This window comes from Canis lupus, chromosome 23, assembly GCF_048164855.1.
Source record: "Canis lupus baileyi chromosome 23, mCanLup2.hap1, whole genome shotgun sequence".
NCBI classification, from domain to species: Eukaryota; Metazoa; Chordata; class Mammalia; order Carnivora; family Canidae; genus Canis; species Canis lupus.
In genome coordinates, this window is record NC_132860.1 from 46,738,281 (window position 1) to 46,760,946 (window position 22,666).

The 22,666-nt window shown below is 43.4% G+C and overlaps 1 protein-coding gene and 2 long non-coding RNA genes across 5 annotated transcripts in view; 1 reads left to right on the plus strand and 2 right to left on the minus strand.

Moving 5' to 3' along the window:
* The window catches only part of MAML2 (mastermind like transcriptional coactivator 2), a 344,064-nt gene that overhangs the window by 133,758 nt on the left and 187,640 nt on the right, over positions 1-22,666 (minus strand). The window lies entirely within an intron of this gene.
* LOC140615211 (uncharacterized) overlaps positions 1-22,666 on the plus strand; it is a 41,748-nt gene that overhangs the window by 17,357 nt on the left and 1,725 nt on the right. The window contains exon 2 of the long non-coding RNA XR_012016006.1: positions 3,375-3,489. This is a non-coding gene — a long non-coding RNA (uncharacterized lncRNA). The remainder of the gene's footprint in view (positions 1-3,374; positions 3,490-22,666) is intronic.
* On the minus strand, positions 12,561-22,320 carry LOC140615213 (uncharacterized). Its single transcript, XR_012016008.1, has 3 exons — positions 21,087-22,320; positions 15,775-17,803; positions 12,561-13,581 (listed from the first exon to the last, which is right to left on the minus strand). It is a non-coding gene; the product is annotated as an uncharacterized lncRNA (long non-coding RNA).

Consider the following 22,666-nt stretch of genomic DNA (forward strand, 5'->3'; position numbering starts at 1 on the left):
CCCAGGACAGTGCTTGGCATATAGGAACTCCTCAAAAAACGTTGGTTAAGCTGAGGAGACATACAAAAGACTAAAAAGAAATAAGAGGGAAAGATGGACTTACAGCAATGGCTCTGGAGCCAACTTCCTGGTCTGATTGAAATCTTACAGGGTGGCAAGAAACAAAGTGAGTCAAGAAGTGAGCAGGAAAAGCTGCCTCTTTCTTGCCCTTTAGTGGAATGTGTATGTCTGAGGAGTATCCTCATCATGATATTCCTGCATAATCAAAAAGAACAAAAAAATTCCCTTTTTGATTTGTTTCCTCCAATGCAAATGCATCCTCCTCCTTCAATTCTTCCTCATTGTTTCATTCCGTGTCTCTGCTTTTTCTCTGATCCCATGGATGCTCCGTATTAAAACAATTAGAAAACTTCTCATAACTCTGTTGACTCTTACAACTTGTAAAAATACTTCCAGTGGCTGTTAGGATATTTGACTTTTATGATAGCCCTAGGAGGTGGGTGAAGAAAGTAATAGTATTGTATCAGAAAGAGGAAGGAAGGTGTGACATTGTGGCAGACAGAACAATGTACCCCCTCCCCAATGTCTATGTCCTAATTGGTAGGACCTTTGACTATATTACCTTGTATGGTGAAAGGATCTTGAGATGTGGAGAGTATCCTGGATTATCCAGGTGGACTTGGTGTATCACAGTGGTCCATATAAGGGAAAATGGGAGAATCAGAGTGACGTGTGAAGATGCGACCCAGCTGGCTTTGAAGATGGAAGAGAGCCATGAGCTGAGAAGTGCTGGCAGCCTGTAGAGGCTGGGAAGACCCAGGAACGGATGCTACCCTAGAACCTTCAGAAAGAACGCAGCCCTGCCAACACACTGATTTTGCCCATTGAGACCCATGTTGGACTTCTGATCTCCAGAACTGCAGTGTAATCAATCTGAGTTTTACATTTTTGGCCATCAACCTGTGGCAATGTGTCACGGCAGCGATAGGAAAAATAACATAGACGTAGTTTGATACCTCGCTGAAGTTCTCAGCAGAGCATACAATTATCAGAGCTGCATCTGGAACCCAGGCTTTATCAGCACCTAGCTCTGTCTTTTTTGGAGCTACCACATTTTCCTCTAATTACCCTTTTCTACCCAACCCCCCACTCTCTTCTTGATCCTGGCGCTTTGTTTCTTTTGGATCACTTATTGCAATTCATAATGATTTTCTTTTCTTGAGAAGTAGTTTCTGTATGTCCTCTCCCACCAGAATGCAAGCCCCATGAGAGGCCCTAAGTCTGTTCATCACTGAGTGCCTCATGCCTTCAGTAGACCCTGGCAAACAGTAAGTGGTCATTAATTATGTAGGGGAAAGGCATGCCCCCAAGCTACGGGAGGACAGCAACTGAACAGATGCACAGAAGCTGAGATGGTGGCCAGGGTCTGTTGCACTTGAAAGGTCAAGAGTGACCTGTGTGTGCTGGCTTCTCTATGAGGGAGATGAAAGTTATGTCATCAGTGGTGGTCCCAGATGGCCCACGTCGAGGCCCGCTCCACGAGCTCGGGCCTGAAGCCAGAAGCCCTCTTTTGGGTAGATCACACACTGGCCCTCCTCTTCAAAAAGCCTGCTTCCCAGTCCCTTACACATTTCGTTTCTACTCTGTGTCTAATTGCTTTGGGATAATTATACCATTAACTCTTTGAAATGAATTAAAAAAAAACAAATCACACTTACGTAGGACTGGGGAGCCAGATGCCCAGGTGAGCAATTTTCAGCTACTTACATCTTCTCCTTCCTCTTCTTGCCTTTGTCCTCATTCTTTTCCTCCCTCTGACCTTCTGCATTAGAATCTCAGCTAAGTGTGGCCTAAGCATGCATACTTTTACAAGGGTCCTTAGGTGATTATGATGATCAGTGAGGTTTGGAAACCACTAACCTAGAGGATCAGGATCCTCAGAGACTAGAGGAGAAACCGAAGAATAAAGTGAAACAAATTACAAAGACCCCCGCGTTTGCTTAGTTCTTTCTTGCAAATTGCTCAAGGGATAGTGCCTTGCTTTCCTCAGTAATTCCAGGGCAAGTGCTGTGATTTTGAATCTATAAAATGGAAAAATGGTGCAAACAGAAGTCCCCGAGGCAACTAGCCAGATTCACCACTAATGAATATGCACTCATCTAAAGAAGGCCAGAGACAGAAGGGGGTGAAGGACAATTTGGATGCTAATCCAGGTCTCAGGCCCATTTCTGGAAGGAGAGAGAGGGCAAGAAGTATTGAAGCTATCTCTTTCACTCTGGTCCCAACAGAGCCCCCACTTCTGCACACCAGCCAGCCTGCAGAGAATGCAAATCCTCTCCTCCGCCCCAGGATGGCCTGGCTTCCTAGGAGGCTCCTGGATCATGATAAAATTGCCTCCATGGCAAATGGAAGCCAGGGCTCTCAGGTCCTATGAGAAATAAGCAGACTCCTAGAGCTATCAGGAATATTCGTGACAGTGTATTTCCATCGATACGGAGAAGATGGTCAATACTTGTTCAATTATGAATTGAACTGCCTGCTCTGGGGGAGGCCATTAGTGCACATGGGCATGATGCCCCACTGCCAGGAAGGCAAGCCTTGTGTTCATGTAGCGTGTTACTAGCTGATGGCCAAAAGCAGTTAGCAGACACGTCCTTTGGTGCAGTGTGCATAAGCCCTCCATAAACAGGTTCTAAAGAAACATCGTATTATTTTTCACTTTACTTCGAATCTAAATTTCAGCTTCCCAAACCATTTCCTGTTAATCATAATGAACTCATCCGGCATTAACATAGAGTTGTGATTAATGGGCTAGTTCCCTGGTGGCCTTTCAATATCACCGCATGAGGCAGTCTTTCTGGCAACGTTAAGAACAGAGGAGAGGGACGCCTGGGTGGCTGAGTGGTTGAGCATCTGCATTCCGCTCAAGTCATGATCCCAGGGGTCCCCGGATTGAGTCCCGCATCGGGGTCCTCACAGGGAGCCTGCTTCTCCCTCTCCCTGTGTCTCTACCTTTCTCTGTGTATCTCTCATGAATAAATAAATCTTAAAAAAAAAAAAAAAGAACAGAGGAGAGAAGATTGTAAAAGAAGAGGTGGGAAACCAAGCCACTCTTAACTCTGTGCCTGTCCCGTATTCCTGTCTGCAGTGATTTTAACTGCTCTGATAGCTGACCTGGTAGTGGTACCCTGGGGCGACAGCACGGACAGCCAAACATTTCTCCAGACGTGTACATACAGCCATCTTCCGCCTCCTGACTTGCAGATAATCTCTCTGGATTTCTAAGGCAAGATCCTCTACTGGAGGGGAGAAATCCTATGGGTCTTTTATTTTTCCCCCTCGGAGCTCTCAAAACTCACCTGCTTTCTCCCCAGGTCACAGAAAGTCCTCAAGTCTACTTAAGAGCCCCACTGAGTATGGGTCTATGGAGCAGCCATGGATGGAGGGAAAGAAAATCAGGCAAAGGGGAGTGTCACGTAATTAACAAAGGTAGGATCCAGCAAATCTTTCAGGCAGGTGTGTGTGTGTGTGTGTGGTTTTTGTTTTTCCATTTTTGTTTTTCCAGAGAAAATATAAGTCAGTCATAAGAAATTCTATCTCCTTGGCTGCAGTAAACCATCACACCTGTAGGCTTTTACTTCTCACAGCAGACCCTGTAAAACTCAAGGCAGCAAATTGGAATTCTGTGTGGTTTAGAGGGAATGCAACCACAGATTCCAGCCAGGAGGGAAAAGATCAATTATCCCATTCTTTACATGCCTGGTCTCGTACCCAGAAAGCCCCGTGTAGGTGAAACGTGAGCCACAATCACGGCCAGGGCAGGAGAAACATAAACACAAATGCACATTATGCACAGCGGATGCCCTTTGTGGTGTTGGAGCTGGAACAGCGGGTCTAATATCCATTGCCTGATGGGCAGGATGAGCAAGAATTTCTGACAGATGCCATTCCCTTCCAGGGACCTGAGCTGACCCATGTATGGGCTTAACCCATCTGTTCAAACCCATTCATTGCTGGGGGTCCAGGCTTTTACTCCAGGATACATTTATGCATTGGATAACCAAGGAGGTGTCAGAGTCTGAGATGGGGAGATGCCCATCTCTGTCTCTCGCAGGATCTATAACTGCCCTCACTGTTCTATTTTTTCTCTCGACCCCTCCATGCCACTGACTGCAGTTGTTAGTAGCTCCTGAGTGGGCCCCTGAAGCCAGGAACCGCCAGATCTCTGAAAAGTGTCACCAGCATTCACCTGGGCGAGGTGTGGCCGAGAGATGTTTAAAATCTTTTTTTCCTGGTAATCACACATGTGCCCATTGCTACAGTTAGCTGAGTTCCTCCAGGTCAGGGAGCTTGTCTGATTGGTCCCTGTGTCCCAGCACTTCACATCATGTCTGGCACCTAGTAAGAGCTCAATAATGCCTGTTGACTAAAGAGGCTGGCAATCTGCCATTTGCCCTGGACATGTTTAATAGTCCACATGCAACTGGTTTTGTGGTCACATGCAGTGCCCCTCAAACGTGCTAGGAGACTTCTGTCCTCTGGAGGGGAGACAGATTCAGATATGACATTTTTAGGTTCAGCTCTAAGACAAACCTTGCAAGAGTCATTCAGGGTCTGTGTGGGATCACCAGGTGCTGGGGTGGCAAATAGGGGGAGAAGAAGCCGTTGTGGCCTTTACGCAGAGGAGGACCATCTAAGCCGAGGGACCGTGTGCAAAGAGAAGAAGGGAGGCAGAAAGACACAGGCTTCACAGGCAGGGATTAGGAGTCACCATAGGAAACAACAGGGCATAGAAAGGACTGTCCCAGCTCTGTTGGGCCACTGGTTCCCTCCTGCTTCCCCTGAGGCCCTGCTTGTACCAGGATTCCAGAGGGCATTCGTCCCTCCTCCCACACCCAATAGTCCTGTGCTCGGTGTATGCCTGCGTGGAGGCCTGGCCCTGCCCTTAGCACTCACAGTGAGGCTGGAAGGGCGGCATGCAAGCTGATTAGGACACCAAGAGCTCCACGAGTTGCCTCAGATGGGGTCTGGCAGGAGGACCACCTGAGGAGGAGAAAGGACGGAGTCTAAATCCTGGCTTTATTACACCCTCTTAGCAAATCAACCCCAGGTTCCCCATCTGTAAAACGTCCATCACAGCACCTGCTCTGCCGAGCACACATGGTTAAGGACATTTAAAAGGCTAAAATGCTGTAGGCGCCAGGTCTTCTCATCATCACAATGGTTTTGTCTATTCTAAGTCAAACACGTGTGTGAATGAGAGCAAGGGGGAAGGAGGGGGAATCAGAGAGGGAAGAGGCTGCGCACGCGTACATGTGCATACATTTAGTGAAAGGACCTGAGGGGTGGGGGGAAGGAGGGGGGGTTGCAGGACTTAGAAGAGTAAATGTGAAACCAGAAAACAAACACTAAACCTTCCATGGTTTGCTAAAAGCAGCTGCTGTGTGTGAAGCTCAGATGTAGCTTTCTAAAGATACTCTCGATCCTGGGCTTCTTTTCCTTCCTTGTTTCCTCTTCTGCCACCCCTGGCCAAGAATTTGGATCCATGATTACGTATCACAGGAGCCCCATTTTATTATTCAACGATTGCCTCTTGATAAAGCATTATCTGCCTGTGGCCATTAAGCCACCACTTAGGAAGAAGAAATGTCATTGCTGGCTTTTCCTAAGGGGGTTAATGAGCTGCCCTTGGATGACCTGGAAAGTTCATTATTTATCCAGATTCCTTGGGGAGCGGGGGGGGGGGGGGGGGAGGACAGGGAAGCGAATAAACAGAGAGGAGAGATAGACACTGAACAGGGACTGTTTATGGCTCTTGGAGCAGCAGCACATTGCCTTATACAGGATGACCTTTAGGCTGTGAGGCCCCTGAGTCACAAGGCACAGACACGGTGCAGAAATACTTCTGTTGTCCAAGTCTTGGGCTCTGGGGAGTTGATGGAAGAAGAGGCAGGACAGGTAGGAAGGCCGCTTCTAACATGATGGGCAGCTGCAGGTGGTGGCAGGTTCCAACCCCAACTGGGCCAATGCCCATTTCCTGCAAGAAAGCTCTCACCTCTGCATGTCCGGTCTCCCTGGGCTCCAGGCTGTGCACAGGGGAGGCCCCAGCAGGTTCCCCAGGGCACATGCTGCCTTGGCACACACATTTTGAAATCCTAAATGAATCAGTACTATCTGTCTATTCTCTGTGTCATGAACAGTTTGTGTTATTTATGACCTCCAGCAGCCCTTGACATGTTACTAATGGTGAAGTGAGAGGCAATGAGTAAAGGTCCTTCAGCGAGAGAAGCATAAAATGAGGCCCTTAATCATCTCCTCCTTCCTTTCCTTGTCATATTCCAGATTGGCTTTTTTCTTATACTCTATGAGGCCAGGCAATGATGGGAGGCAGGCCATGAGGCTGAAGAGAAAAATAAGGGATTGAGGTGTTTTTTTTAAAAGGATGATTACCTGCTAGGAAGCAAGGGGCATAGGTTCTAGTTTGGCTGTGCTGGTGCACAGAGGCCCACGGCCATCTCCAGCCTACAGAGACTTCTAGCTCATGTGCAGAGATGGGGCTCAGACTTCAGGTAGAGCCCTTCACGGGACACCAGGAAAAGCCTTCCTTCAGAGAGGAATGTTTCTACTGAGAGATGGACTTGTGAGCCCTACAGGAGCATCTGTGGGGGCCAGGCTCTTATGTAGGGAGGTCCGAGGGGCCCAGCACGTGAGCCCTGGTCAGCGGCAACCTAGAGGCTAGGTGAATTGATTAACTGTGTGGGAATAGAGGTAAAATGTTATGAGAGAAGTGAAACCAGCTAAAAGGAGCAGGAGAGAAAGCAAGTACCGTGTCAGGGTTTTGGGCCGAGAAGTTATTTTAGACTGAAAATTAGAGAAGGCATCTGACAGTTATATTGTGCTTGAGTTACACCCTGGAGACTGGGAAGCACTTGGAAAGTGTGGAGAAGAATATATAATCCCTGCAGGGATACAATATAAACCTAATTTACACATTCACTCATTCATTCATTCATTCGGCAGATACTAACCAAGTGGCCCTTGTGCACTGGCCCCCCACGTGAGGCCCTGAAGATGGCACAACACAGACCCAGTCCCTATCCCTATGGCCCTCACAGCCTCACCCCCACAGAAGTCAGCTCACAGCCAATGCTGCAACAGAGGCATAAACCCCATGTACCTGGAAGACAGGGCAAGGACCTAATTCTGATGAGGGTGATTAGGAAGAGCTTCCCAGAGGCCAATCCCATTTGGGCTGAGCCAGAAGGATTCCAGTCTGGGGGACCAAGAGATCAGCTCAAGGTAAGGATGGGCACAAGTGACTCACAGAGGAATGAGGATGCCGGGAATATGTGAGAATCAGTAAAACCAGGTTATGGGGTATATGGTCCCTGTGCTAGGGCACCAGGTAGGCAGAGGTCAGACCATGCCTTGCATGCCACGTGGACATTGTATTGTGGGGCAATGGGGAGCCACCGAGCAGGTGGCTGAGCCTGACGATGGTGTGCATGGGTAAGGACACAGGGAAGTGAATGGTGGCCAGGGGCGGAAAGGGCTTGAGGAGGAAGGTCAGTGCAGTGATTTCAAACCCGGTTCCTATGTGCCGCCAGAGAGCAAGCAGCCTCCTCATCTCTCTCTCTTTTTTTAAAGATTTTATTCATCCATTCATGAAAGACAGAGAGAGGGAAGAGAGAGGCAGAGACACAGGCAGAGAAGCAGGCTCCATGCAGGGAGCCCGACGCGGAACTCAATCCCAGGTCCCCAGGATCACACCCCAGGCCAAAGGCAGGCGCTAAACCGCTGAGCCACCTGGGATGCGGGCTGCCTGCCTCCTAATCTCTTGCTGACTCTCAGCGTCCATGGGCAAATTAGGGAAGCCACACCCACTGTTTCCTGAAACCTTTTTTTTTTTTAGTCTTTACTTTGTTGTTTTTTTTAAATAATAAATTTATTTTTTATTGGTGTTCAATTTACCAACATACAGAATAACACCCAGTGCTCATCCCATCAAGTGTCCCCCTCAGTGCCTGTCACCCACTCACCCCCACCCCCCCGCCCTCCTCCCCTTCCACCACCCCTAGTTCGTTTCCCAGGGTTAGGAGTCTACGTCTGTCTCCCTTTCTGATATTTCCCACACATTTCTTCTCCCTTCCCTTCTATTCCCTTTCACTATTATTTATATTCCCCACATGAATGAGAACATACACTGTCCTTCTCCGATTGACTCATTTCACTCAGCATAATACCCTCCAGTTCCATCCACGTTGAAGCAAATGGTGGGTATTTGTCGTGTCTAATGGCCGAGGAATATTCCATTGTATACATAGACCACATCTTCTTTATCCATTCATCTTTCGATGGACACCGAGGCTCCTCCCACAGTTTGGCTGTTGAAACCTTTTTTAAGGCTCACTTGAATGGAATAGAATACAGGTGTGCAGAATTACCTGCGCAGTTACATGCGCTTTCTCTTCATCTGTTTCTTTTTTTAAATTATTTATTTATTTATTCATGAGAGATACAGAGAGAGAGAGAGAGTCAGAGACACAGGCAAAGGGAGAAGCAGGCTCCACGCAGGGAGCCCAACGTGGGACTGACTCAATCCCAGGTCTCCAGGATCACACCCTGGGCTAAAGTTGGCGCTAAACCGCTGAGCCACCTGAGCTACCCCTCTTCATCTGTTTAAAGTGGATGGGTTAGGGGTGCCCGGTGGCTCAGTCGGTTAAGCATCTGCCTTTGGCTCATGTGGTGATCCTGGGGTCCTGGGATTGAGCCTCACGTCTTGCCCCTTAGTGGGGAGCCTGCTTCTTCCTCTGCCTCTCCCACTGTCTGCTGCTCCCCCTGCTTGTGCTCTCTCCCTCTCCCTCTCTTTGTCAAATAAAATCTTTAAAAAAAGAAATAAAGTAGATGGGTTCTTTGTTGAACAACACACAGGGAAATCATGCTAATGGGCTGGCCAATAATGTTAAGACTACAGCTCTCCCTGCTTGGTGCCATTTCAATTATTGCTCAGTTAAGAGAAAGCCTTTTCTCTGGGTTGAATGGTCCACTATTATTGGATTACTTATTAAAGAGGACTGATAGGTTGAAGCTGTTTTCACTTAGGATTTGTATGACATGTTCATAACTGAAATGGAGAGTTGCCATAGTTACCTGTGTGAGCTGTTAAACAGAGCACAATCTCTGCTAAAATCTCTCCATCAAGGTCAACTAGACATTTTCAATCAGCACCAAATAATTTGCTGCCTAATGAAAGTTAATGAAATTATTAGAAGAGCAGAAGAAATTGAAAATAAAGTTAATATAGATGTATTTTATATTTAAATGTATTTTAGGGAACAGCCACTTCTGTGGGGTTCTTACCAGCTGGAAATTCTGCAATATAACTGGACATCTGGAGGGAAGTTTAGAGTAAAAACACATTTGGATTTTGGCACAGGTTACTGCCTTCGAATCCAGCCCATCATTAACAGCTTCTGTACAGTATTGTTCTTCCTCTAGGGGCTATAAAAATGAACCAAACCTTTATTCAACCTAAACTTCCTTCCTTGGTCAGCTATTCCTGCTGATTTCCCCTCCCAGTGACCCTTATTGTTTCCACTGGAAACGTCAGAATGGTGGAGGAGGACAAGCTGCCTGCTTTAGAAGCAGGGTGTTCTCTTCTCATAGGCCAAGAAGAAGAAAAGTGACATCATTACATGAAATAACCTCCCGTGCTTCTCAAATTGTCACGCCACACGAGTCACCTGGAGCTCTTGCTGGCCTGCAGATTCTATTCAGCAGCGGGGAGATGGGCCCGAGATTCTGGGTTTCTAGAGAGCTCCCAGGTCCAACCAGGGCTGCCGGTCCGCACATCACATCTTGAGTAGTAAGATCCTAGTTTGCTTCATCATTTTTTTTTTTTTTTGAATCACCATATACATCAACTCTGAAGTGCTTCTGCACCATCTTCTTGCTTGACAGGCAAAAGATCGGTCTTGCTCACACAGGCTTGAGAGTGGGCGGATGCTAAGATTTTATGCAGCTTCCTTCCCATTCATCAGGCACATCGGCCTGCTGCTCCTAGCCTCCTCCAATACCTTTTGTAGGATTGTGGTTTCAAGTGACAATTCCCACAAGGCAAACAACAGAAGACAAATAATAAACAAGTAAATAACTCAGATGTGGAGTTCATGAAATGTCTTCATCCCAGGGCAAAATAGCATTAGACTCATCTTTATTTACTCTTTAAGAATGAATGAAGCACAAATCAAAACCAAATCAGTCAGCTCAGGGAAAACCAGAATTCCACTGGTTTGAGTAGGTATGAGGTCTGAAATTGTTATTTATGTAAAACATGGGGCCTCCTTCTCAAATGGTGCCAGCTGACATTTTACATTATGGTGTATTTTTTTTTTTAAGACTTTATTTGAGAGAGAGAAGCAGACTCCCACTGAGCAGGAAGTCCAATGTGGAGTTCCATCCCAGGACCCTGGGATCATGACCTGAGCTGAAGGCAGATGCTTAACCAACTGAGCCACCCAGGCACCTCTTTAGTGTATTTTTTATTTTTTAGGACAATCCATTGCTGGGAATTTTTTTTCTTTTTTGGTGGGGTGAAGTGCTATACATTATTTAGATTAACTATCTACATGGTACAAATACACAGTATTTAATTCAAGACTTACCAATTGTTATACTTGGAGAAAGGGAATGTAAGGAAACCACTATGTGAGAACTATAGATTTACATTACTCTCTACCAGCCTGTAAAATGGAACACAACCCCCACCTCACACACTGAGTTGATTCAATTCCCACTTACCCTTTCCAAAAAAACATTCTTGAAATGAGTAAAGAGGAGTCTCTTCATTCTAGACCAGTGGTTCTCGAACTTTAGAGTACATCAAAATCACCCACAGGGCTTTTTAAGCAGGGTGCTGGGCCCCAGCCCAGAGTTTCTGATTTAGTGTCTAGGGTGAGGCCTGGGCACTGGCCTTTCTAACAAGTTTTTTGGTGATGCTGATGCTGGCCCACACAATGAGAACCACTGTTCTAGATCATTATTCTCATCCTTTGTTGTGCATTAGAATCATCTAGGGGAACTTTTGAAAATCCTCACAGGTGTGTTGCCATCCAGATAAACTACACTAAGATTCCTGGGGGTGGGACCCAGCTATTAGTAATTTTTAAAGTTCCCCAGATGGTTTTAATGATTAGCCAAGGCTAAGAACTACTGAGTGTAATAGATGTTATCTTCTTAGATAACATCGCCACTGAAGAGTATGAAGCGATTATCTCAAGCTCATAATATCCCAGATAATTTATAAAGATTCCAAGAGCATAAGTGAGCAAGATAATGGGCAGATCAAATGTCCTATGGTTATAGGAGACATAAGCTTGTGGAATATTGCAATTTTGGACTATCTGGACTCCAAATAGGAGGATGGCTGCCAATTCTCCCGTGTAGGGATTATTGTGCAGAAGGCTAAGCCCAAGGAGCCACCTACATCATTAAGCCACAGACCCCTTTTTAAAGAGGACTTCCAATAGAATGTCATTTTTCTCTAGTGAAATCATAACTTGGTTCAGAAACCCAAGAGGGATATGCAACACTTTTTTCTTCTTCCTCACTCAACAGCTTTCTCTACTTCATGCCTCATCACAATCTTGCATTTGGCCAGAAGTTAGAGAGGGGAAAGTAAGAGGATTCCAAAATGCTCTAAGTTTGCCAAGCCATGATATGTACCATAGCTTGCTGTTTTAATCTTGGAGAAAGAGTCCAATCCAGGGACATGAAAAATGAAGTAAGATCTCTAACTTGGATTTCAGTTGCGTTTAAGGATAATTTGCTGAGGTTAGAACATCTGCCATCCCTCCATTCAAAGCTTGAGATTCCTCTACAAGGGGAAAAAAATCTTAAGGTTCTTTAAAATATAGTTCTTTAAAATATACTTCCTTGTGACTTTTATCCACTATCTTACACCAATCATCAGGATCACTCAAACAAGGCTACTCTCTTTTTGATGTTAGAAATATTTAGTAGGGGTCCCAGGGTGGCTCAGTTGGTTAAGCATCTGCCCTTGGCTCAGGTCAGGATCCCAGGAACCTGGAATTAAGTCCTACATTGGGCTCCTTGCTCAGCGGGCAATCTGCTTCTCCCTCTCCCACTCCCCCTGCTTGTACTCTCTCTCTCTCTCTGTCAAATAAATAAATAAAATCTTTTTAAAAAATAAATATGTATTAAATACCTACTATAATAGGTATGGAATAGATACAAAGTTAGAACAGTCTCTTTAATTAGGAATAGAGAAACAAAAACAGATTCCATAACAGGGGTAAAGATACATGAAAATAGGAGTGAGCAGAACTACCAGAAAGACTTAGAACTACTTCAGAATAAACAGCATCCAAGATGCGTCTTGGAGAATGGTAAAATTTCAGCAGAGTAGAGATGAAAAGGTATTCCTAGGACATGCCTGGAAAAGAGACCAGCATAAGTAAAGGCAAAGGCAAAGAATGATAAAAGGTTCCCTCTGTCTAGAAGTCCTAACAATTATAAATATATATACACCTAAAAAACAGACTCAAGATAGACAATAGAAAAACCAACAGTAGGGTGAAACAGACAACCCAATGACAATAGTTTGAAACTTCATTACCCCACTTTTAATGATGGATAGAATAAACAGATGACCAACCAGAGAGCAGCATACTTGAATAAAACTGGCAACCAACCAAACTGAATTGATGTATGCACAACACCCCGCACAACAGCAGAACACATCTTCTTCTCAAGTGTACATGGAACACTCTCCAAGATAAACTATGCATTTATGATTGCATTTATATGAAATCCTCAGAATAAGCAAATTCACCGAACGAGAAAGTAGATTAGTAATTGCAAGAATCCAAAGAAAGGGGACATGGGAAGTGCCTCCTACTGGGCATGGGGTTTCAAATACTCTGGAATTAGATGGCGGTGATAGTGGCACCATTTTTAAAATATACTAAAAACCAACCAATTGTACACTTTAAGGTTAAAGTTTCCTGGTAGGCAAGAATCACATATCTGGCAAAGGAATGGAATGTGTAGTTAATAGCACTCACACATACATATTTTTCTCTCAGTCATGTCATTTATAGAAAATGAGCTCCAAAAAGTTAGCTTCTGAGCAGGAAATTAGGTAAAAAATGAATATACAGAATGGGGTCAGGCATTTGTAATAGTAACTTACCTATTCATTCATTTCTTCTATAGCTATTTATTGAGAATCTATCGTGTGACCGAATTTCTGCAAGGTGCCAGGGATTCAGAGGTGAGCAAGATGGACAGTAGTTTGCCAGAGTCTATGTCCTAGTGACTCTACTTCAGCATCAACCACATTTCAATTTAGAGATCAGGTATAAGCAGGAGAGCACAGTCACTTTTGTACATATAAAGCTACTGCCTAGTTATTTGATTTTACCTGCTTCGAAGAGACAACACATGAATGACGGTCAGCATGACAACAACAAAAAAGGGGGCTCTCAAAGAATAGTGACCTGTTACTGTGTCCCAGCACTGTCCATAGATAGTTGCTACCCCCACACTGCACACAAAAACCTATAGGAGAGATGGAGATGGCATACTTTTAGCTTTCCGACAAGAGACACGGCAATGTTTCTACCAAATACCTTGGTTCAGATTCCTTATGACAAGCAACTTAGCTTGTAATTTGTCTCCCTACGTGTAGGAAAGGATAAATTCATCAGTGCATTTGGGTATTCTGGCCTGCTAAATGTGACCGTTCTCACTGTAAAGTTCCAAACTGGTATTTGGGTTTATACATCAGTCTCTTCTGTGTTTGGTAGTGTGTATCAGTTCTGAAAGCCTGACAGCACTTCCATTAAATGCTGAGACATGATGATCATGCCCAAGATACTGCTACTCTGCGATGCCTGTGGAAAAGATCTTAGAGTAAAAATTGAAATCTGACTACTGAAGGATTACATATGATCCAATCATATGTAGTGAGTGCCTTCTATACGCATGACGTCCTGTCAGGAGGTATAAGATCTGTAAGACAAAACAGCCTCAAGTGGGCTCTCCTGGATAAAGATGTTCCTTAATCATTTTCATCCAATGTACTTAAAGCATTTCACAGACATTAATTAAGCTCCGTGAATATGCGATTACACTCAGAATTTTAAATGAAGAGGAGTGAAGATATGTATGTATTTGATGTTTAATGGAATATTTCCTATCAAATGGAAGAACTTTTAATTTCAGTATTGAGCATGTGAAAAAAACCGTAAGAGAGCCATTATAAGGAACAGTTCTATTAATAATGAGATAACTATGTTGTTGTCTCAGTTTCCTAGAGGTCTATATTCTGATTTCAATTTTTGTGGAGTACCACCTGTGCAAAAGCAGCTCAATACATTTTAAAAGGAAAATATTTGTTGCATTTTCTAATTTTTTTGTATTCATCTTCATTATTATATTCTTGTTGATTTTAATGTTTCAGAAGCACCTAAATCTGTTATTCTTCAACCATTTGCCTATGAGGGCTGGCCCATACACCCATTAAACACCTTGATTCTTTTCCCTACAAAAGACTAGCTCAGTCCACTTGGCAGAAAAACAGTTTTAAATTATGAAAATGTTAAAATATAGAATATCTAATGAAATGGGTTTTATGTTTTTTATGGGATGTATTGCACTTCAAATGAGAAATATGAGTGTTTAATAGAAGTCTTTAAAGGCTGCTTACATTACCAGGTAAGAATAGTTTATAATTTGGTATTATGGTATTTATCAATAATCATCTGTTTGTTTAGTATTTTGTAGTCCATCAAGCCTTTGTAATGTATCTCTAAGATGACTTCAAATTCTATTATTCTATGGATCTGTGACTTAAGATCATATAGCTAGTAAGTGGCAGGACACAAGGCCCAATTTACCCTCTTGAGAGCCCTTATTACAAACTATAAATACTTTATTTATTTATCATCCTCCTCTACTACCAGGTTAAAGGTTCCAAGTACTTTAAGGTTCTGGAATTATTTGCATAGAAAATCATGCTTATTATATATTTAAAGTCAGCCAAACTCTTGTCCAAATATTATAGTGAAATAAAAACTGAGTCAACAAAGTTTTGCTATATGTAAATTAATCTATCCTTCTTTTCCCCAAATTCTGTTTGACATTTCCAAGTACTTGATACATAGAAGTTTTATAATCATATTCCCTATTCTTACCACATTGTGGTAAAAACTGAATGGCATGTTCCAACTAATTCAGCCAATACTGCTTTCATTTCCTCCAGCTAAGAGGGGTAAACAGAAATGGTTACCATGGAAAGTCACAAATACCGCTGACTGCTGTTTCCTTATTTGCCACTATATCGTGTATTAGAATAAACAGCAAGGGTTTCTTCTATAATCTGGGTTTCAGGCATGTGCAAGGCATTAGGTCCATAGGCTCTGCAACCTGTCGGGTTGCCCTGCCCAAGTTAGAAGTAGGGGTGATAATAATGGTTAGCACTTAATGAACATTTACCTGATGCCAGATATTGCCACAAAAATGTATGCATGCAATCTCATTTCATCCTCACACCAGGCCTATGAGTTAGGTTTTACTATTATTACACCTTTAAAGGGAGCTGATACTTAGAGATGTCAAATAATTGTCTCAAGTTCACTCAGCGAGTAGGTGGCAGAAACGAGGTTTTAATCCACGTCCTTTTAACTTTTTAAAATAATGGCAATGGTTCTATGGTGTGTGCTGGGGATAAAAAGGTAACTGCATACTTACTTAAAGGTCAGCTTTTTAAATGATGTGTGTAGCTCTCTTTCCAATGGGAACTGGCAAGTTCTTTCCAACCCTGAAGGAGTGATTTTTCTGGCTTGCTGCTCAGGATGGTGCACTTAATTCCTTATCTTGACATACATGTCTGAATCAGAGCACCCATCCTCTGAACAATGTGATCCTCCTTCTGTGATGTCCAGGGCTGGGGTTTGGGGAAGAAGGGATGAAAGATGCAGACCTTGTAACCCAAGTCTTCTTGATCCTTACACTTCAGTGTTCAGTCACCATGGGACAGTGTTTTTCTGCGACAGGACCTTGGAGAATCCTTTCCTTTTTTTTTTTTTTTCTTTTTTATTAGCAAGCCCAGCCTGCAGCTCCCCTCCCTCTAGCCCAGCCCAGCCCAGCGAGTTGGGGTCTCTGTGTAGGGCACATTTAAGTCCCAGTGGTTCTCCTCAAAACGTATGCACCAGCTGGACTGCGGGCAGAGTCTGGACAATCTGGATGGAGGGTAGGCCCTGTGGGGTCATACCTCCAGGTGCAGCGCCAGTGGGTACCACTTGTACCATCTGGGAGGTGGGAGCTGTGGAGATGCCCACTGGGGCAGAGGCTTGGCCAGGTGGGGGGTGTGCAGACCAGATAAGGTCTGTTGGCCAAATTAATCCCACCATGCTCACCTGATCTCAGAAGACCCTGGTGTCAGGCAACGGAATGTATAAGCCAGAGGTCTTGTACTGCATTTTACCTTTCTGTTACTACTTTGGGCATCAGACTAGGGGATCATTTTAATAAGAAAACACTTTACAGGTTATATCGAAATGAAGTGTGAACCCCCTGCAGCTCTCCAAGGGTCTGGGACACAGTAGGTACTTAGAGGATACCTGTATGAACTAAACTTTGGTAAGTAATCTCATTAAGTGAGGGCGAACAGGGAACTGGGAAGTCCTGCACTAAGGTGCCAGTTAAACTCACTTATGTGACCATCTGAACACAGCTAGGAATCCATTGCTGAGGTAGGAAGGAGTCCAAGACTCACAGTCCAAGACATATCATTTGAGGAAGTCCAAACTACCTCTAAATATAAATCTATGCGGTAAGTTACAATTTTCTCAATTTTCCTTTCCCTCATCATCGGATTTCTCCTCTTCCTCCTTTGTCCCTGCAGAATGAGCCACCTAATTGCTTCAATTTGCCACTTCCCTCTGACAGATCTAGTTATATGTGTATATGGAGTACATACACACTTACATAAACATGAGTTGAAGTCAATTTAGATAACAACTGACAAGAAATTAAATATTTAAAGATGTTGTTGATTATGTAGTTATCACAAATGTCTAGTTAGCATCCCATACTGGGGGGAAAAAAAAGCCCGTGATGATTATCTCTTCTTGGCAGTCTTCCCCATCTCCCCCCAAACTACAACTGCTACATATTTACTTAGAGCCTTAATTCACACTTGTTTATTTCCTGCTTGCACATGCAAAGTTGAGGAAAACAGACGTCGGTGAATTTAAAATTTCAGAGTTACTAGCATACTTCTGGTATGGTAGGTGTTTATTTAATAATATAAGAAGGTAGGCATTTGTTTTTCTTTGGACTGATGACACAGTTCATTTTCTCCTAAATAATAGAGACATTTCAAAATGCGTGAAAGCCTGCTTTCTGCTTCATTTCCTGTAAATAACTTTATACTTACTTCAAAGCTGACCTTTCACTTAGATGGATATCCTTGTTACTACAGACTTGAGGAGAGGAGAACTGCATCCAGAGGATGAACATTCAAATAATTGTGTCTTGCTCTATTTACTCCACCCTGAACACCTTTGAGGGTTTATAATTTCTGGGGATACCCTGAGCAGCTTGGGTGAAGTGTCTGCCAAAAATCACATCTGACTGGTGCCCGGTTATTTTTTTCCACTGCTGTTTTTAAAAAGTGCCATCAGCGAAGCTCAACTACAACAATTGTTGTTCAGAGCCATCAATTTTCCATGTGAGTTCAGGCAGGCCATGGTGCAGATCGCAGATACACAGAACACTGTTAAGTGGAAACCGGGTTAAAAGGAAAGGAAATGTTGTATATACTCTAATATCATAGAAATCAAGTCTAAAGGACGTACTACTGAATTGCAGGGTGAAATCAAATTAACCGTTTTCACTGGAAACAATTCCAATTACCTCTCAGTTACTGGAGAGGAATGAGAAGACTTCACAGACACCACTGTTTTGGGCCTTTGTTTAAAATAGTAATTCTGCAAACTAAATTTCTCTTGCTCTCTCTAATATGCCTGGATCAAAAGGAGTAAATCTGACTGGTTTAGGAAAATCTTTAGGGAAAACCTAATTCCTTTGTTTTCCCAGCAGACTTTGGATAAAAGTCTACGTTTACTTTAGCCTGTGCATTTTGAGAACTAGAGGACACATTTACTGGGAGCCAGAAAGAGTTCCCTCACATGATCTAAGCTCTGGAATTCCTTTGTTTCTGGCCTCTCAGATAGAAGAAGAATAACAAGTATTGTACTGGCCATAAACTCACTGACCACTCAGTCTCCATTTTAACATGCAGCCTGTACAACACATGCATCTGTGCGCGTGCGTGTGCAGGGCCAAGAAGGGAGGTGGAAACTGTGTGGGTGTTTACAGTATATTAATATTAATCACCTGGATAATGTGTATTATTGTGAGCAAATTAGAAAATCTGAATTGGGTTAAATCTGCAAATTATTAACTATATTGGCCTTTGATAGCTGGTTATTCTATTTTTTAACCATCTTTTTTATGAGCCAATCAAAAGGCAGTCTCTTTCCATGAAATAACTCCCTTTTCCATCCTTTCCCCCAGAGTATTCCTACGTTCATCAAGGTAGTGTCTATGGAACTGCTCTTTGGTCTCTGTCATTTCTGTTTTGAATAGAACAATTAGGAAATGACCATGCTACATGTTACCCAACTTGGATTTATTAGGATCAAAAGAAGCCCTTAATCTAGGTTAATAAAAACACAAGAGTCTTCTTTTTATATGACTTAAGGTCCTTCTGTTGCAATCAAAGATGTCACCCCCCTTCAAAGTGGTAAAGTGAATCAAAATGGAATTCATAAAAATGAAGAAAAATATACTTTTCCCATGCTGATACCCCTATTAGCTTGCTCTATCCCTGAAACCTGCTCCTCAGTCTCTTCAAGTGCTAATTTCCAGGAAGCCACCTGAGCTCATGTTACTGTCCCTGGACCAGGAGATTTTTGTTCCATTCCTGACTCTAACGCTTATGGCCAAGGAAGTTATTTATGCCATCTGTAAAAAAGGGAGCAAAATAACCACTCTTTATCTTGGGTTCCACAAGGCTACTCAGGAAATTTATGAAAAATCTATTTCAGTGGCTGCTGAGCTATGAATGTGGAACTCCTAATGGCTGCTAATGGGAGATCTTATTTCAGTCTTCCTGTTTTCTTTCCTCCCACGTGGTCAGCCAGTGTTCAGGGGAGGTTGAGAAAGATGGGGGAGTTGGTGAATAATGTTGCTGGCTGAACTACCAGGGGATGGGGTGGATAATGCATCCTCACTAGGAGATGCCTGAGCTAGAATAACCTCTGAACCAAAGTCTAGGGAGGCCCCAAGGAGTTTTCCTGTTAGAGACCAGTGGGACCAGCGAATCCTCCTGAAAATTTTACACTATTCTAGGTGCTTGATCTGAATCTCAGAGTCCCCTCCTTACTCTTCTCAAACACTTGGGGAAGAGTCTTGGCCTCTACCATAAAATGCTCATAGCAAGGAGACTGCACAACTCATTCTAAAATTTAAATAGTTTTTTCTTCAGTCTCCCAAGGAAGTGAAAAGTAGTTGGTAACATTTTTTTTTTTTTACATAGTACTTCCAGTGTGATTGAAAATAATTATTTAGTTATTCTGTAACTTCTGTTGCTTAGAGTAAGTCATTTGATGCTTATAGATCCTTAAAAGGGAAATATGCCAGAACCATGTTCCTGCAAAACTTTCTTTCATATCTGTTTATAATGTACTATGGACCAAATTAGTTTTGTGTTAGCAGAACACAGAACTAATTAGCTAACACAGAACTAATTTGTACACAGATCAGATACATTAGGCCTATCGCCCACCACCAGTGGTTAAAAGACAGCGGTATCTAGTGACCACTATCCCAAATATTGAATAAATAACAATTCCTTTGTCTTGGTATGTAAAAGAGAATGATAAATCTCCAATTATGTTACTTTTTAAAATATTTTATTCATTTATTCAGGAGAGACACAGAGAGAGAGGCAGAGACACAGGCAGACAGAGAAGCAGGCTCCCTGCGTGAAGCCTAGAGCAGGACTTGATCCCGCGCTCCAGGATCACAACCTGAGCCATAGGCAGGTGCCCAACCACTGAATGACCCAACCATGTTAAATTCTTTACCAAGGGGGATCGCTGGGTGGCTCAGCGGTTTAGCACCTGCCTTTGGCCCAGGGCACGAACCTGGAGTCCCGGGATCGAGTCCCAGGATCGAGTCCCACGTCACGCTCCCGGCATGGAGCCTGCTTCTCCCTCCTCCTGTGTCTCTGCCTCTCTCTTTCTCTATGTCTATCATGAATAAATAAATAAATCTTAAAAAAAAATCTTTACCAAGAATCGCAAGAATTATCAACTACAGTTAAAGCAAAAAAAAGAATCACAAGATTATTTTTTTTTTAAAGAGAGAGAGAGGGTGCAGCAAAGGGGTAGGGAGGGGCAGAGGGAAAGAGAGAGAATCTTTATTTTTAGAGAAAGCATACGTGAGTGGGGGTGGGGGTGGGGGTTGTGGAGGAGGGGCAGAGGGAGAGAGAATCTCCCATACTGAGGGATCCACCTCATGACTCTGAGATCATGACCTGAGCTAAAATCAAGAGTTGGATGCTTAACTGACTGAGCCACTCTGGTGCCCCACAAGAATCTCTGGACCCAAGAGAAAGGTAACTTGACAGCAGGGAGTAGCCCACATCTTCCCTTCACCTAAGCATAATCATGTTGGTCAGCAGCAACTATTGTCTTTCAGAACCACCAGAAGTTCAGTCTCAGGCCAATTCCAGATGATGGCAAAAAGCAAAATAATATGAAATGCTCAAGCAGAGGCCACCATCAAGGGCCTTTGAAATTTCTGTCTCTGTTGCCTATTCCCTTTCTTTCAACCCATATCTAATTTCTATGATGCAAGAAAGTCCTGGGTATGTGGGCAGTAATGCTTGCATAATTCTGTCTTTAAAAAAAGACATTCTATTGAATGAAGGAAGCTGCAGAAAACTAGGAAAACTTACTAATAATCTTCAGAACAAAAAGTTCCCAAACCTGAGTAAATTGCTGCTGAGGCTTATCATTGAGGATGTTTCACCTTCTTCATGTGGTTAATTGCTCCTTGCCTCCACAGATGACTTCATCCCTCTTAATCTCCCCTTGTTTTGTTACAAGTGCTCAGGCATTGGCATGGTTCATCTGGGACTCCATTAGACTCGTGGCAGGCACAAAAGCCAGGACTGAGGGAAGAAAATGAAGAGTCTACCCTGTTAATGTGAACTGATTTTCAAGTCCTTGTCCTGGCTTGGTTTCACCATACTGTTGACAATTTGTATTTTTCTTGTTCGTTATTCAAACCTCAATAGTTTATTTTTAAAAAGATTTTATCTATTTATTAGAAAGAGAGAGAGAGACAGACAGACAGACAGCATGAGTGGGAAGGGAGGAGCAGAGAGAGGGAAAGAGGCAAACTCCCCGCTGAGGAGGGAGCCTGACATGGGGCTCAATTCCAGGACCCTGTAATCACGACTTGAGCCAAAGGAAGATGCTTAACCAACTGAGCCACCCAGGTGCCCCCAATCCACAATGGTTTAAAATAAGCCCAGGTAGATGAGGAATAAGGGATGAAATGAAAATCCCCTCATTGCCCTCCATGAGAGCCTTAGTCTGGGGCTGAAGTGCCCATACAAACAGGCTGAGATGGTTCCAAGCCAATCCTGAGGGCAGAATGGATAGCAAAAGACAAGACTATGGCTTTGGGACTCTCTCTGAGCACAGTCTCAGAAGCTACTCCCTGAGTTTTTCCGATTTTAAACCAGACCTCATTTGTAAAGTAACGGTTCTCAACTCCACTCCAAGGCAGCCTGAAGAAGGGCTGCCAGATGGAACCTCTGGACTTTTCTCACTCTTGCAGTTCAGTATTTCTCCAAAGACCTTTCACTTAAGATACCCATGTAAGATATCCAGTGTGCAGAAATTGCTTATTTGGTGACTTGTCCTCCCTCTAAGATCTAGAGAGACGTCTCTATCAGGGTAAGTCTGTGGATCCAAGAGGCCACATGCACTCGATAGTTCCATCTGTTCCATCAAGGGTCACCCTAGGAACTGCCATTTTAGGAACACACTGGGAACATCGCTGTCTCAGTCCTTCAAATGGCTGTTTAATGCCTTTGACTCTGGCCTAGGGTTGCTAGATGTAGCAAAGAAAAATACAGGCCATCCAGTTAAATTTGAATTACACATAAACAACGTGTGATTTTTTTTAAGTATAAATATGACTCAGAACATCCAGCTTGATTTAACCGTACTGTTGACAATTTATTAAAATATAAATAATTTCAGTTTGGGGCTGAAATGCGGCGCTTTCTTAGTACAGGACATCCTGTGCAATATTTGGGACATACTTGTTCTTTTCTTTGCTCATCAGGTATTCAAATTTAGTTGCGTGCCCTGTGGTTTATATGGAAATCCTACCAGAACCCTTGACATTTCTCCTGAAATGCAAGGGAGCAAAAGTTTGCTGATAGACAGTTCTTCAGAGTAGGAGAGGCTCCAGCTAGAGCTGCCATTGTGCTTCACCTCACAATTGGATATATTTGGGTATATCAAATGGACATAGGGAATGGAGATCTCAC